Source organism: Triticum urartu, chromosome 7 (assembly GCF_003073215.2).
Source record: "Triticum urartu cultivar G1812 chromosome 7, Tu2.1, whole genome shotgun sequence".
Taxonomy (NCBI): domain Eukaryota; kingdom Viridiplantae; phylum Streptophyta; class Magnoliopsida; order Poales; family Poaceae; genus Triticum; species Triticum urartu.
In genome coordinates this window covers 290,956,552-290,972,796 of record NC_053028.1, presented here as the reverse complement: position 1 = coordinate 290,972,796, position 16,245 = coordinate 290,956,552, and the positions used below count along the sequence as shown (strand labels likewise).

The following is a 16,245-nucleotide window of genomic DNA, read 5'->3' as shown; positions in this document are numbered from 1 at the left end:
TCGAATCTCGGGCAAGTAACATGCCGATGACAAAGGGAACAACGTATGTTGTTATGCGGTTTGACCGATAAAGATCTTCGTAGAATATGTAGGAACCAATATGAGCATCCATGTTCCACTATTGGTTATTGACCGGAGATGTGTCTCGGTCATGTCTACATAGTTCTCGAACCCGTAGGGTCCGCACGCTTAACGTTTGATGACGATTTATATTATGAGTTATATGATTTGATGACTGAAGGTTGTTCGGAGTCCCGGATGAGATCACAGACATGATGAGGAGTCTCTAAATGGTCAATACATAAAGATTCATACATTGGAAGGTTACATTTGAACACTGGAATGGTTCGGGTCGTTTCAGATGAGTTTCGGAGTACCGAGGGTTACCGGAACCCCCCCCCCTCGAGAAGTTATTGGGCCTCATGGGCCTAGTGGTGGAAGAGAGGAGGCAGGACAGGGAGTGGCGTGTGCCCCCCTAGCCCAAACCGAATTGGACTAGGGTTGGGGGCCTTTCCTTCTCTTCTCCTCTTCCTACCCCCTTCTCCTTGTGGGAATAGGAAAGAGGGGGGAATCCTACTTGGAGTAGGACTCCCCCCCTTGGGCGCGCCACCCCTTGGCCGGCTTCCTCCTCCCTCCCCCCTTTATATACGTGGGAGGGGGGCACCCCATAGACACACAAGTTGATCTTTTAGCCGTGTGTGGTGCCCCCCCTCCACAGTTACACACCTCGGTCATATCATTGTAGTGCTTAGGCGAAGCCCTGCGGCGGTAACTTCATCATCACTGTCACCACGCCGTCGTGCTGACGGAACTCTCCCTTGGCCTCAACTGGATCAAGAGTTCGAGGGACGTCACCGAGCTGAACATGTGCAGATCGCGGAGGTGTTGTACATTCGGTACTTGGATCGGTTGGATCGCGAAGACATTCGACTACATCAACCGTGTTATTGAACGCTTTCGGTTTCGGTCTACGAGGGTACATAGACACACTCTCCCCTCTCGTTGCTTTGCATCTCCTAGATAGATCTTGCGTGATCGTAGGTAAATTTTTTGAAATACTGTGTTCCCCAACACTTACGTGAACTAGGTGCATCATTATTCATTCTCTGAGAATCTTGCTCACTTCTTTGACGTTCAGGATATAGTGGATCCTGAGTCATTTTACCTCTCCTAGTGACAAGCATTAAACATAGCAACATCAACCTCAGAACATAGTGGATACTAGGGATTAGGCCCTAACAATTGACTCAATTACATGACAAATCTCATCCAACTCCATCACCATTCAACAATCCCATGAAGGAATTACTCACTCTCGATGGTGAGCATCATGGAATTGTTGACGAAGAAGGGTTTATGATGATGATGATGACGATGAATCCCCCTCTCCGGAGCCCCGAACAAATTTCAGATCGGCCCTCCGGATGAACAACGGGAGGTGGCGGCGGCTCCGCATCATATGACATGGTGAAACTTTCTCTCTGAATTTTTTCTTTGCGAGATGGTACTTAAGGACTTGGAGGTAGGGAAAACGAAGGCTCAAGGTGTCCAAAAGCTGACGTGGCGCTCCCTAGCTCTGTGGTGGCCCCCCTCCAGTAGATCTTCCGCTAATATTTTTTATATATTGCGGGGAAATTCTTCGTAAATTTTCAGCCCAATCCAAAAACTTTTATTTCTGCACAGTTCTGCTAAAAACAACGTCAGTTTGGGTTAGTTCCATTCAAATCATGCAAATAAGAGTCCAAAACAAGAGTAAAAGTGTTTAAAAAGTAGATAGGTTTGAGATGTAGCAAGAAGGCAGTGAGGCGTCGGGCGATTATGCTGCCCCGTTTGGTTTTGCGCAAGGCCAATTCTGGATTAAGTATCTGAGAATACCGATCCATTACCGACGTATCACTAATGTGGAGTGGAAGCATGTAGAGGAGCGCTTAGAGAAAGGGTTAAGCAGTTAGAAAGGCAAGTTGCTCTCAGTTTGAGAATGACTGATCTTATCAACTCGATCCTCACAAACATGGTTCTTTACATGCTCTCTTTCTTTCAACTTCTCAAAGGGGTCCTGGAAAGACTGAATTATTTTAGATTTAGATTATTTTAGCAAGGAGATAGTGAAAAGAAAAGGTATAGATTAGACAAATGGAGTGTGGTTTGTAGGCCGAAATACCAAAGTGGCATTAGCATTCATGACCTGCAGGTCAAGAATGAGGCCCTACTTAGTAAATGGTTATTCAAACTTTTTACTGGGGATGGTGTCTAAAAACCATGCTGCACAATAAGGCCTTGTATAATGGCAGGGTGCTTAGGAGAGGTGCTTGGAGAAATAAACTAGGCTTTCCTTAAGCACCAGTGATTATTTATATAGAGCAGATGCTTAATTAGGCATCTCTCTTGTAGAAATAAGCACTGGTGCTTCAAAAAACCTAGTTTATTTTTCTAAGCACCTTCCTAATCATCTAGCATTTTACAAGGCCTAAGTACCTAGACCAAAAGTCTATGTCCCAGGCATATTAGAAACCTGATGACTTGAACTTTTGGGATGGCCTAATGACAACAAAGAAACATATCTTTCGCTTTGGGTTTTTGATAATAAAGGATGGGTCAGAGATTCGTTTCTGAGAGGACATTTGGCTAGGCAATGTCAGTCTCCAATAACAGTATCCAACCTTATACAACATTGCTCAAGTTTGTGGTGGGTAATGGAAAGTCCATTAGATTCTGGCTTGATTGGTTGTGTGGTGACTCTACTCTTGTTGTGGCTTTTCCTATGCTTTTTTCATATTGCCCGGATCCGGAGATCTCACTCTTTGAGCTCTCTGTTAACAATTGGGACATTGCTTTCCGACGTTTTCTTTCACCTGAAGAGCTTGATGATTGGTAGTGCCTTGTTTCTTTCACCCCCGTGCTCTTGGAGAATAAGGACTCGGTGACCTGGCCCCACGCTGCCTCTCGCCGCTTTTTTGTTAAATCCTTATACTCTAGCTCATTTCGGGTACACCTACTATTAAGTTCAGGCCGATCTGGCGTGCTCGAATTCCTCCTAAAATTAAGATTTTCATGTGGCAAGATTTTAAGGGACGCCTTCCCGCCGTTGACCAGATTCGTAAGCACAACGGTCCTGGCTCAGACACATGTTCATTATATGGCGATCTGGAGGATACGAATCATATCTTTTTTAATTGTGTCTTAGTCGGGATGGTTTGGTGCTATATTCGATCTTGGCTTGGAGTTCCTTGGAACCCCTCTTCTTTTTCCAAGCTTAGGGTATTGGCTAATGGCTTTACTGGGACTACTAAACGCATGTTCTGGGTTGGTTTTGCTGCGATCTGTTGGGCCTTGTGGACGACTAGGAACGAATTTACCATTGAGCATATTTATCCATCTAAGCCTGTCGACTTCTTATTCAAAACTTGTTTGTTTCTGCAGAAGTGGAGATTGAAGGAAATATGCCCTAGAGGCAATAATAAAGTAATTATTTATTTCCTTATATCATGATAAATGTTTATTATTCATGCTAGAATTGTATTAACCGGAAACATAATACTTGTGTGAATACATAGACAAACAAAGTGTCACTAGTATGCCTCTACTTGACTAGCTCGTTAATCGAAGATGGTTATGTTTCCTAACCATAAACAAAAGAGTTGTTATTTGATTAACGGGATCACATCATTAGGAGAATGATGTGATTGACATGACCCATTCCATTAGCTTAGCACCCGATCGTTTAGTATGTTGCTATTGCTTTCTTCATGACTTATACATGTTCCTATGACTATGAGATTATGCAACTCCCATTTGCCGGAGGAACACTTTGTGTGCTACCAAATGTCACAACATAACTGGGTGATTATAAAGGAGCTCTACAGGTGTCTCCAAAGGTACATGTTGGGTTGGCGTATTTCGAGATTAGGATTTGTCACTCCGATTGTCGGAGAGGTATCTCTGGGCCCTCTCGGTAATGTACATCACTATAAGTCTTGCAAGCAATGTAGCTAATGAGTTAGTTACGGGATGTAGCATTACGAAATGAGTAAAGAGACATTCCGGTAACGAGATTGAACTAGGTATTCAGATACCGACGATCGAATCTCGGGCAAGTAACATACCGATGACAAAGGGAACAACGTATGTTGTTATGCGGTCTGACCGATAAAGATCTTCGTAGAATATGTGGGAGCCAATATGAGCATCCAGGTTCCGCTATTGGTTATTGACTGGAGACGTGTCTCGGTCATGTCTACATTGTTCTCGAACCCGTAGGGTCCGCACGCTTAAGGTTTCAATGACAGTTATATTATGAGTTTATGAGTTTTGATGTACCGAAGGAGTTCGGAGTCCCGGATGAGATCGGGGACATGATGAGGAGTCTCGAAATGGTCGAGACATAAAGATCGATATATTGGACGACTATATTCGGACATCGGAAAGGTTCCGAGTGAATCGGATATTTTTCGGAGTACCGGAGAGTTACGGGAATACGTATTGGGCCTTATTGGGCCATACGGGAAAGAAGAAAAAGGGCCTCAAGGGTGTCCGCACCCCTCCCCTTGGTCTGGTCCGAATTGGACTAGGGAAGGGGGGCGCCCCCTTCCTTCCTTCTCCTTTTCCCTTCCTCTTTTCCTATTCCATATGGGAGGTGGAATCCTACTAGGACTAGGAAGTCCTAGTAGGACTCCACACTTGGCGCGCCCCCTCCTAGGGCCGGCCTCCTCCTCCCTTGCTCCTTTATATACGGGGGCAGGGGGAACCTCTAGACACACAAGTTGATCTTCGTGATCGTTCCTTAGCCGTGTGCGGTGCCCCCCTCCACCATATTCCACCTCGGTCATATTGTAGCGGTGCTTAGGCGAAGCCCTGCGACGGTAGAACATCAAGATCGTCACCACGCCGTCGTGCTGACGGAACTCCTCCCTGACGCTTTGCTGGATCGGAGCCCGGGGATCGTCATCGAGCTGAACGTGTGCTAGAACTCGGAGGTGCCGTAGTTTCGGTGCTTGATCGGTCGGGCCGTGGAGACGTACGACTACATCAACCAAACGCTTCCGTTGTCGATCTACAAGGGTACGTAGATCACACTCTCCCCTCTCGTTGCTATGCATCACCATGATCTTGCGTGTGCGTAGGAAATTTTTTGAAATTACTACGTTCCCCAACAGAGATCACTGGCTAAGGTTGCCGACCGTGATGCTTTCGACCTCCTCTATGGCAAAATTTGGGCTTCGGCTTCCTCTATCTCGCAGCTGGTCCCAGATGGCTAGTCGTCTTCAGCTCTCCTTTTGTACTAGATAGTGGCCTAGGTTGTTTGGCGTCGTCCTATCCGGTCTGCGTGCCGCTGATCTTTGGCATGTGTGCCCTGTGTCTCGATACTCTGTTTATGTGTATGGTTGTGGCCGACACTCTTCGTTTGTTTGGTCTCGATGTACTCTACCTGGTGGCTTTATCTATAAAGTCGGGCGTATGCCTTTCCTCTAGAAAAAACATTGCTCAAGTGAAGAATAATACTATTGCACATATGCTCAGTTCATCTCCGCCAAATATTTCATTCAGGTGGCATTTGATTTTGTGCAGCTTGCCAAGTCCGGCTGTAGTGAAATCTATTGTGCTTGCTCTTCCTACATATATGATGGGTGTTTTCAATATTCCATTCTCAGTGTGTGATGAATTAACACGGATGGTACATGCCTTTTATTGGGGTGCTGAAAAAGGTAAGAGGAAAGTACACGGGCGTGCATGGGAGAATTTACAACAACCAAAGAGTAAAGGAGGTGTCGGGTTTAGAGATTACAGAATATCTAATCAAGTCTTATTAGCAAGACAAGCTTGGAGACTGATTTCAAAACCTGATAGCCTATGTGCACAAGTGCTCAAAGCCATGTACTATCCCGATGGAAACATAGAGTATATTGTCTTCTCCGGCAACGCCTCTTCTTCGTGGCAAGCAATCCGCTATGGCCTTGATCTGTTAAAGAAGGGCTTAATCTGGAGAGTGGGGAACGGCAGAAGTATTCGTGTGTGGCATGATAACTGGATCCCAAGACCCTTCTCCTATAAACCCATCACCTTACAAGGAAGATGCAGAATCCGCTTCATGTCTGATCTACTTAATGATAATGGCTCATGGAATTTTGGGTTGTTGCAGGAGTATTTCCTCCCGGCTGATGTAAATGAGATACTGAAAATAAGGGCGTCTCCTAGGCATGAGGACGACACATTGGCTTGGGGACTGGGTAAGTTCGGCGTTTTTTCGGTCAAGGGTGCATACCAATTTGGTTTTGAAGAGGCTCACAGGAGTTCGGCAATGGGCTCTAGCTCACGACCTGGCGGTCGACTCTCTTGTTGGAAACTCATATGGTCTTCGAATGTTCCTCCTACGGTCCAGAATTTTGCATGGTGGGTTGCTACAAATTCGCTGCCGACATGGTGCAACAAGTACATGCGTGGACTTGAAACAAGTAACCTTTGGCTAGTATGTGCTAGTGAACTAGAGGACTGCTTCCATGCTCTCTATCGCTGCTCCTTTGCGAGGATCTTATGGGAAGCAATGTCTGAAGTTGGGCCACTCCCATGTTTATCTACCCTGCAAAATAACAGGGATGAGTGATTGTTGCATGCACTTGAACCGCTTTATGAGATTGAGAGATCTATGTTATTGTTATCCATGTGGAGGGTATGGCATATACGCGATGAGGTCGTACACCATAAACCAGCCCCGCCTATGGAAGCGTCAAAAAGATTCTTGGTAAGCTATTTGGATTCTCTGATTGGTATTAAAATTGATCTCTATACCGATCCACGCAAAGGAAAGTCTACCATCACATATGAAAGACGGAGTCCGCATATGATAATGAAAAAAAACGGTTACTAAGTGGTCAGCGCCAAAGTCCGGATGGATGAAGCTTAGTAATGATGGATCTTTTGCGGACGACGGAACAGCTGGCGCTGGAATGGTCCTACGTGATGATAAGGGAGTGATCATTTTTTTTCCTCTTGCAAGCAATTGTTCTCTTGTCGCGAGGCACTGGAAGCTGAGTTGTGTGAGTGTGTGGAAGGTTTGTCCTTTGCTATCCAGAGAAGTGAGCTACCGGTGATCGTGGAAATGGACTCAATTGTGGCAGTGAAGATGATCCAAGCTTCGGAGGTTGACCGATCCATTTACTTGTCCAACATAAAGGAGATTAAATATCTTATGTCTCTTCATGAAAGTTGTATTGCTCATGTAAATCGTAGCCAGAATAAGGTTAGTGATAGACTAGCTAATTTTGCTCGTATTGAGGGTAGAACCATGACTTGGTTGGGTTCTAGACCTCACGTATCCATAGAGTTGGCTGTGATGGACTGTACAAGTGTGGAGTTTGAGTAATACTCCCTCCGTTCCTAAATATTAGTCTTTTTAGACATTTCAAATGAACTACAATATACGGATGTATGTAGACATATTTTAGAGTGTAGATTCATACATTTTGTTCCGTATGTAGACACTTGTTGAAATCTCTAAAAAGACTTATATTTTGAAACGAAGGGAGTACAAGTTATTTCATCCGCAAAAAAAAATAGTCCGGCCGTAGTTAAATGCTCTTATATGCATGCATGTAATTGTAAGCATGTCCGCATATCGAAAGCCAATCGATCCCCTAAAGTTGTTAACCGCGTGATTAAATAGAGATAAACAACGACAGGGGCCAAGGGCGCGCCGCAGTTGGGTTCACAAAGTGTGACACGTATCTCTGGTGAGGTAGGAGCGAGGAAGAAGATGGACACAAACGGACACAGCAGAGATATTAATCTCTCATGATCGGGAGATACGGATGCTCTTCAAAGGATCTCTCGAGACATTCCAGGGACAAGCTAGGGGCTGAGCTCCATGATTGGTCGGTACGGACGTGAGGCGGAAGCTCGCACGGATCATTGCCATGTCCTGTCCTTATCTGCGCATCAGCGCATGCACGGCAGCTTCGCCTACCTCCTGCTGGCGCGCCCGGACGCGTCCATGTGTCCGCCTCCAGCCAACTGCTCGCGGTTGGAACGCTCCCAAGTCCTAGTCCTAGTACTTGGTACGTACGTATGTATATGTGCATCGTCTCCGCGCCCGCCCGTGGGGGTGCATGCCAGCCTGCCGTGCCGGTGGCCGGCCGGCGCCAACATGACAGCGCACGGTGCGCGACCGCGAACAGCACAGGGTATATATGCGCTCGCGCGGCGCCACGGGTGGAGGAGCAGCGCCCTACGACTACGATCGAGTTTGCTGCGACTGCGATCAACTTGGCATCTATTCTCGTCTCAGTCATCTCATCTGGGCGTCCAGCAGCTACGTGACCAGAGCTTGTTGTACAAGTGAAGTACTACTAACATGGAGGCGTACGTGTGTTCGTCGTCGGCGGCAGCGATGGCGGGGGACCTAGAAGGCGTGGCGCGCGTGTACAAGCACGTGGAGCCGCTCCTGCGGTTTGCGCGTGCCGAGCAGGTGGAGGAGGAGCTGGAGGCGTCCGTCGGGCTGCTCGACGCCTGCGCCGCGGCGCGGGACGGGCTGCGCTCCATGCGCGCCTCCGCGTTCGACCTCGAGGTCGCCCTCCGGCGCGGGGACGACGCCGCCGCCGAGATCGCCGCTCGCGCCTACACGCTCCTTGCCAGGAAGGCCCGCGCCGACGTGAAGAGGCAGCAGCAGCGGCAGCACCGGCACCGGCACATCAGCCCGTGTCAAGCGGGAGAGAGCGGCGGGCGGTCGCTGGAGGAGGCGCGACGGGTCACCGTGGCGGTGCTGGAGCGCGTCGTGACTGCGCTGTCGCGACGGGTGGCCGTGTCCGCCGGGCGGAGCAGGTGGTCCACGTGCATCGCCGCGAGGGCGTTCAGGAAGAGGACGCGGGTGGCGTGCGAGGACGCCGAGAACACCACCGCCACAACCGTCCTGCCGTCGCTGGCTCTGCGCAAAGATTCGACGGCGTCGCGGGCGCAGAGGGAGCTCAGAGCGCTGGGAGACACGATCCAGCAGCTGGAGGAGGGGCTGGAGTTGCTCTTCAGGCGCCTGGTGCAATGCAGGGCATTCCTGCTCGACATGTGCAGCTCATAGGCTGGCTTTCGTCAGAGAGAGCTTCAACACATCACCTGCATGCGCATGCACAGTGGATGGTGGTAGATGTCTCTTCAAATTTTGAGTTAGAATTAGGAGTATCAGCGCTGCTATACACAGTACGCGTGTGGACGACTTGTGCACGACAGCACATGTCAAGCAGTCCATGCATACTATCCAGCGCATATCAGCGGCTGGATTACCCATCGTCCCACTGTCGTGCACACATCCATCGTCTATACAGCAGTTTCGTAGGAGTACAGCGCCGTTGGTGATTTTTCTTGAACTTCTGTTGTGGCTGTCTGCCTATCTATCTGTCCGTACGATCGTAACTGCAAAAGAAATGAAATGGCTCAAAGCTTTTATATAGAAGAACCACAGATGCTTTTGTTTTACCTTCCTTTATCTTGGTCAAATCAATGTGAAACTAAATACAATCACCGAACACCGAAAATAGGGTAACAAAAAAACCCTAGCTGCTTCCACCAATCTTTCAACGCCTCCGTCCTCATCTCAGCTCCTCGTACCCTCATCATGTCCCCCCAAACAGTGAGGAGGGTCTCTCGTCTCTTCCTATCTACTCCCCAAAAACGTCTTACATTATGAAACGGAGAAAGCACCTTCCTAAGGTTGTGGCGGGTCCCACATCCAAAGGATTTGTGTCGGCATTCACCCATTCCCACTAGTAGAAAAAGGATCATTTGTTCCGGTTCTAGAGGGTCTTTAGTCTCGGTTCTGGAATCAGGACTAAAGGGTCGTTACTAAAGCCTCCCCTTTAGTCCCGGTTCTTACACGAACCGGGACTAAAGGCCGTCCACGTGGCCACTGTCTGGAGCTCCACCTTTAGTCCCGGTTGGTAACACCAACCGGAACTAAATGTATTTTTCCGTAACTTTTTTTGATTTTTTTAAAAAGAATTATTTTTAAAAAAATCGATTTTCAAATGTCTGAATTATTTTCCAATTTAATCTCTAATCACCCATCATCACTGCTTTATCTAACCTCTAATCTCTAATCTCAAATCAACTAACTTTCCGGCCGGTCACCCATCCTCTCACTACTCGCCTGATCACGCTTAACTTTCGGGTTCTAATTCCCCCTCGTTTCCAAGTCTGCACTTGTTGTTTTCCTGACAATAGTAAGATGTCAATCCTATTAACCCTCAGGAGTTTAGCTTGAGCATGAAGTCACACGTTTCACTGTTTGAGTTTGAAACTACTATTCTAAAAAAACTATAATTATTTAGTAACACTAATATTTTTTAAATAAGTAGTTTGACCATAGTTTGACAACAGTTCGACCATATTTGACCAAAATTCAAAAATTAAAATAATTAATTAGTAACACTAATATTCTTGAATAATTATGTAGTAACACTAATATTTCTTGAATAAGTAGTTTGATCATAGTTTGACCACAATTTGACCATAGTTTGACCAGATTTGATCAAAATTCAAAAAAACTGTAATAATTATTTAGTAACACTAATATTCTTGAATAATTATTTAGTAACACTAATACTTCTTGAATAAGTAGTTTGACCAAAGTTTGACCAGATTTAACCAAAATTCAAAAAAAAACTGAAATTTGAGCATAACTTTTTTTCCTTTTAGAATTTGAGGATTCTAAAAATTTGCAAACAGGCCATAGGCTGTCAAAATCGGATGCGGATTTTCGTGCTGAACATTTTGATATATTATACTTTTTTCGACATCGTATGCAAAAGTAATAGCCGTTTTACTTTTTCATGACACTTTTTTGCAAAACATGTCTAAATTTAAGTTTTTAAATTTTCCTAACTAGTAGATGTAGTAATATAACTACATCTCAAAGAATTTTATTTTATTTTTGAAGTTTTTATCATTTTCTTTTGCTTTTTACAAAACTGAAAAGGTGATCCACGGGGTGAGGGGTAGAGTTTGAAAATGAGACCTTTAGTACCGGTTTGAGACACGAACCGGGACTAAAGGGCATTGCACCCTTTAGTCCCGGTTCGTGTCTCAAACCGGGACTAAAGGGCTCATTTGAACCGGGACTAATGCCATTAGCCGCACGAACCGGGACCAATGCTCACATTAGTCCCGGGTCGTGACTGAACCGGAATTAATGGGCTTACCTGGCCCGAACGAAAGCCATGTTTTCTACTAGTGTCCTACTAAGCAGTGGCTCTTTATTTTCACCTCTAGGACGGCGATGACTGGCATACTAGTGTTGGGGGCGTCTTGGGTTTTGCCCTTGTGAACAACAAGGTGCTGTTTGCCTAGCGTGACATGAACGATCGATCTATGAACAAGCGGTTGTGTGGAGGCGATGAGTGCAATGGCGGTGGTGCTTCAATGTTGCGTGAGTACATGCAAGATGAAGGATAGCGTGATGCGGGACCAACACATGAGGATGGCAACGGTAACAGACCGCCAGGCACGGGATGATAATCATAAATGGAAACTCACATGATGGACGAAGAGAGAGATATTAAGGACAGTAAAACTGAACCCTTTTCTAGCCCTTTCCCGCACTCGGCAATTTTGGCCGTCAGATATTGTGTGCAGATCGTTTCCCATCGTCCGATCGCTGGATCACCCAGTAGTTACTCGCTAAATGGGCTGGCAGTCCTTAGGGTGGCTACTCCGGTGGAAAAAACGGTGCGACGTGGTTAACTGGCCTGTGCGGGGGGCTGGCTCCCGCACGAAGCCCATCGAGCAAATATCGCGACGATTGGGGATGCAACGCTCCCACTTCGCCGCTACTGATCGGTGACAGAGAGAGAAAGAGGGGATCTAGGCGTTTGCGATGCGGAGGATCCAATCGACTTCTCCGGCGCTCGATGTAGAGGATCGGTCTTCTTCGGCGCTCGGTGCAGAGGATCAGTGACAGAGGGGGTATCCAGCGTTTGCGATGCGGCCGACGAGGAGGATCCAATCAACGCGCGCACACGGGCGACGCGGGCGATCGATCTACTGAAGCGATCCAGCCATGTCGCACGCCCTTCACGCCGGTTGTATCCCGCCGGACTCTTCTACTCCTATCCGTGGGGCATGACAACTACTGTTGGTGAGATCCTGTGCAACGCCCCCCTACTACCTCCCTTAAACACGATACCTGCCCGCTACCCCTTCATGCCCTCTGCTTGATGCTGCTGATCCATTGTGAACCATATTAGTTAAGAGCGGACTAGATTGAAGTTCTTTAGCAGGAGGTCAAAATTGACATAGTAATAGATCTTCAGATTTATGTAGATTATTAGTTTATTACTGGCAAGCAAGTTAAATCGCCAAATGGTGGTATTAGTTATATAGCAGCTACACAAACGATCATCTAATATTCCGGTTGTCGAATCATGAGCTATTCCAAGCCGGCTTGATTATTGCCATTTTCTACTTTTAAGGTTATCTTGTGACATGTTAATTATCAAGCCAATCCAATTCCATTACTTCTTGCAATGCTGGATATATAGGCATGTAGCAATGATATATCTGTCCAGTATGAAAGATCTTATTGTATGGACCAGTAGAGAGTTTTACTTGTGGCCGTATGATCTGATTGCATTTATTTAGTACCCAGTTCATCCTTCCGGTAAGAAAAACTAAACTTCATCTGAATATCATGTTGTACCTGTTAAGTTCCACTCTTAGGAAATGTGTTATCCATATGGAAGTGGTCTTCAGGTGTCATTAATATGAAAACACATGTTGTTCCCATGCACTTTTAATTTGTCTCCTATCTGACCAAATAGTATCTACTGTTTGTTCAGATATTGCAAATAAGAAAGGATGTTGAATGATTGCTACTCCATGGCATGCTTTATTGTGGCCTTTTTTATCAGCTCAGATAATTTGTGGTAGATTTGAATTTAATATGATGGTAAGAACTTACTTCGCCAATGATTGTCGACAGATATATTCTACTTATGATTTGAGAACTGAATTTAGTGAACACTTGCTGGCGAGCTTACCATTCCATCACATCAAGACAAATATTGCCTCATATTGATGCAACTTCCAACGCCTTTTTCCAATTTCTGGTAAGTAGCTCCAGCCTCCATGGCATCTGATGTACTCCTGCTTGAAAGGATTGATGGGGAGGTCGCAATAATAGGGATAGTAAGAGTGTTTTGTTCCCGGATAAGATCTGTCAAGTTTCAGTTCTTGGACTTCTTTTCATGGGTTTTGCTGGTGCTACAAGCTTTCATCAAGGTCAATGCTCATGGAGGTGACGTCAATGCTGTCTTGAAAAAAATCGAACCATGCAGGAAGACTGTATCTTTTTTGAGGATCAGGAAGACTGCATCTAATCTTTATAGAGAATAATGAAAGGCCAAGCCCATGTCCAGAAAACATAGCACAACAACGATTAAGACAAAGCTCTATGTTAATTTTTGCCAACTTCGGCCCCATTGCACACCGAGGAACAGCAACACAAGAAGAAGAAAAAAAATCAGTGCGAAATGTAATAAAACTAATGGGTTAGTTACCTTGATTTATGGGGACTGATAAGGATACACTTGCAGTAGATTATGTCACATAAATTATGTGTTGTGTATAATTTCAAACCTCTATGATGCTCCCTTGGGTTAGAGGTTTGGGCTGAAGATAAGCAAGTTACTTGATTAATGTGCAAGAAAGTATTCCATCATTCACTTAGCCATTTCGAAAAACAAAATTCCCTTAGCCTGATAGCACATTATCTTGCTGAAGTTTTTTCTATGCTTTCCAATGGGTGAATGTCCAATTTGAAATATCCCATGTTTTCAACGGGTGAATGCCACATTCTGTCTGGTGCTGCTTCTATGCATTAACATCTTTCTTGAAATAGGTTGGGTCTATTATTAACATAGATTTTCTATCATTATTTTGTATCACTGAGTAATATATAGATGACTATGTGGGAGAAAAATCACTTACATCTTTGCTGCTACCATATATTTGTAGAACTTTTTCCACATTTATTATAAAAATAGACGGGTGCGGCAACACGCACCATCAATGATCTAGTAACACGTAACTACTAATACAAAACCTCAACCTTAGGATGGACTACTCCCACATCATCATAGGAGCGGCACGGGATGATGGAGAGGTTGATGAAGATCAATTCACCCCTTGGGCGGGTGCGGAAAAGAGATAAAATGAAGTTCACATCGGATCAGGCAGTGGCGGAGGAGGAAAACTTAGGATAAACATATGCCAGGTGTTTTTGAGCTTATATAGAGGCAGGGCTCCAGGAGCAGTGTAGAAAATGTCCAGGAGCCTTACGCCTGCACGTCACGCGGCCAACACTATGACGCATGGTGGGGCAGTGTAGTTCTGGTGGGCCCCTCCAGGTGGGCTTATGGCCCGGTGGCTCTTTTGGCTTGAAACTTTGCATCATACTTTTATTTGATTTTTTGGGCTCCGAAAAATTTTATTTATGCAAATTCCAAAAAGAGGCAAGAAACATCAGTCGGGATTGGGTTTTGGATTAGTTGTTTAGTTCAATATAGTGATAGAAATGATGCCAAAGTGAGGCAATCAATATAAATACACCATGAAACAAGTAAAAATTATAGATACGTTTAACACATGTAAAGAACCACCAACAAAGTGCTTCAGAATAGAGGCAGGTGCCTTCACAGATTTTTCTTATGTGCATATGTCTGTTTCCATGTCACAACAATAGCTTCCTATCTATTTTTTGCGAAAAGATCTGAATCTGTTATGAAAGTATACCAAAAGAACAAAGCACCTCAAATATAATAAATATTACATTGAAGTCCCTGGACCGCCGAATGACCACTACCGCCGCCAAAGAGTCGTTGACACGCTGCTATCGCCAGAGCCGGCTTGTTGTGGATGACAACCGAGGAATCTTCATGCACATGCCCTAAGGATCAACAATATGGAGCCACGGTTATTGCCATTGAACCCTTAAATAGATCTGAAGCAGCTGACATCAAATCTCGCCATCGCGCACACGACAAGAAATCCTAACCTCAGCACGCCTAGGAGATGGCAAGAATCTACGTTGGAGCTCCGTCAAGGATGTTCGGGTGGATGAACTCAAGGATGGTCGAACCCTAAAGGACAAACTTGAAGAAGAAGTGTCGCCATCTACCCAAGCGCCGCATATGCGAGGACTAGAAAACCCTAAGCTAAACTACTAGGCTGCGAGCGAAGGCACGGGGATTCCCCTAGTCATGGAGGGGTTAATCCACGGGCTCGCCAGCAAAACTTGGAGGGAACAAGTTTGCCATAGCTGCCGAGGGGGGAAGGAAAGGAAATGCTTTGTTGCACACTTTTGCTTTGATAGACCCCCCCCCCCTAAACACAAAGACGACTCAGTCAGATTAACCCATACCTCTTCATAATAAAGGGCATGATGATCATATTTCACTATATACTTTTTTTCAGAATCATTTTGTTGTATATGTATACGTCGTACTCTTGCCGCGCTCACAAGAAAATGCGTCCCATCATCTCTTTTTTCTCTGAATTTAAATCACAAAAAATTCTGAGAGTGCCAAGATTCAAGCCAGCAACTTATAGTTCACAATGCGTTGCCATAATCAACTTGCCAACATCACTTAACGTGATACAAGTGTACTCCCTTCGTCCGGAAATACTTGTTCAGAAATGAATGTATTTAGATGTATTTAGTTCTAGATATATCCATTTGTATCCATTTCCACGACAAGTATTTTCGGACGGATGGAGTATTTCTTATTCTTTTCTTTTTCTTATTTTCTTCTTTCCTTCTTTCCTTTTTCTTGCTCTTTTTTCACGTGTTTTCAAGCGGTTTCGTTCTGGATTTATTTTCCTTTTCCATTTTCCTTTTTTGTTTTCCTTTCTTTTTTGGTTCATTTTTTATTTTCCTTTTTCTCTTGCAATGTGCAAACTTTTTTGATTTTGTTTTTTTCCGAAATGAATCAACTTTTATTAAAAAAATTGAACATTTTGTCAAACTTGGTGAACTTTTTCCAAAATTGAGAACTCCAAATTCATAAAAAAATATTGATGAACGTCTTTTCAAAATGGCAAAATGGATGTTTTTTTTTTCAAAATCGATGAACCTTTTTCTCAAAATTGATGAACTTTCTTCAAAATGAATGCATTTTTTAAAGTAGATGAACTTTGTTTTTCAAAATTGATGGACTCTTTTCAAAATCGACGAACTTTTTCAAATCCTTAAAAAAATTCTCCAAAATCCAT

The 16,245-nt window shown here is 44.9% G+C and overlaps 1 long non-coding RNA gene across 1 annotated transcript; it reads left to right on the top strand.

The window, feature by feature from the left end:
* The first annotated feature begins 11,712 nt into the window (after nt 1-11,712).
* LOC125524034 lies at nt 11,713-13,221 on the top strand. Its single transcript, XR_007290521.1, has 2 exons — nt 11,713-12,112; nt 12,956-13,221. It is a non-coding gene; the product is annotated as an uncharacterized LOC125524034 (long non-coding RNA).
* Nucleotides 13,222-16,245: the final 3,024 nt, after the last annotated feature.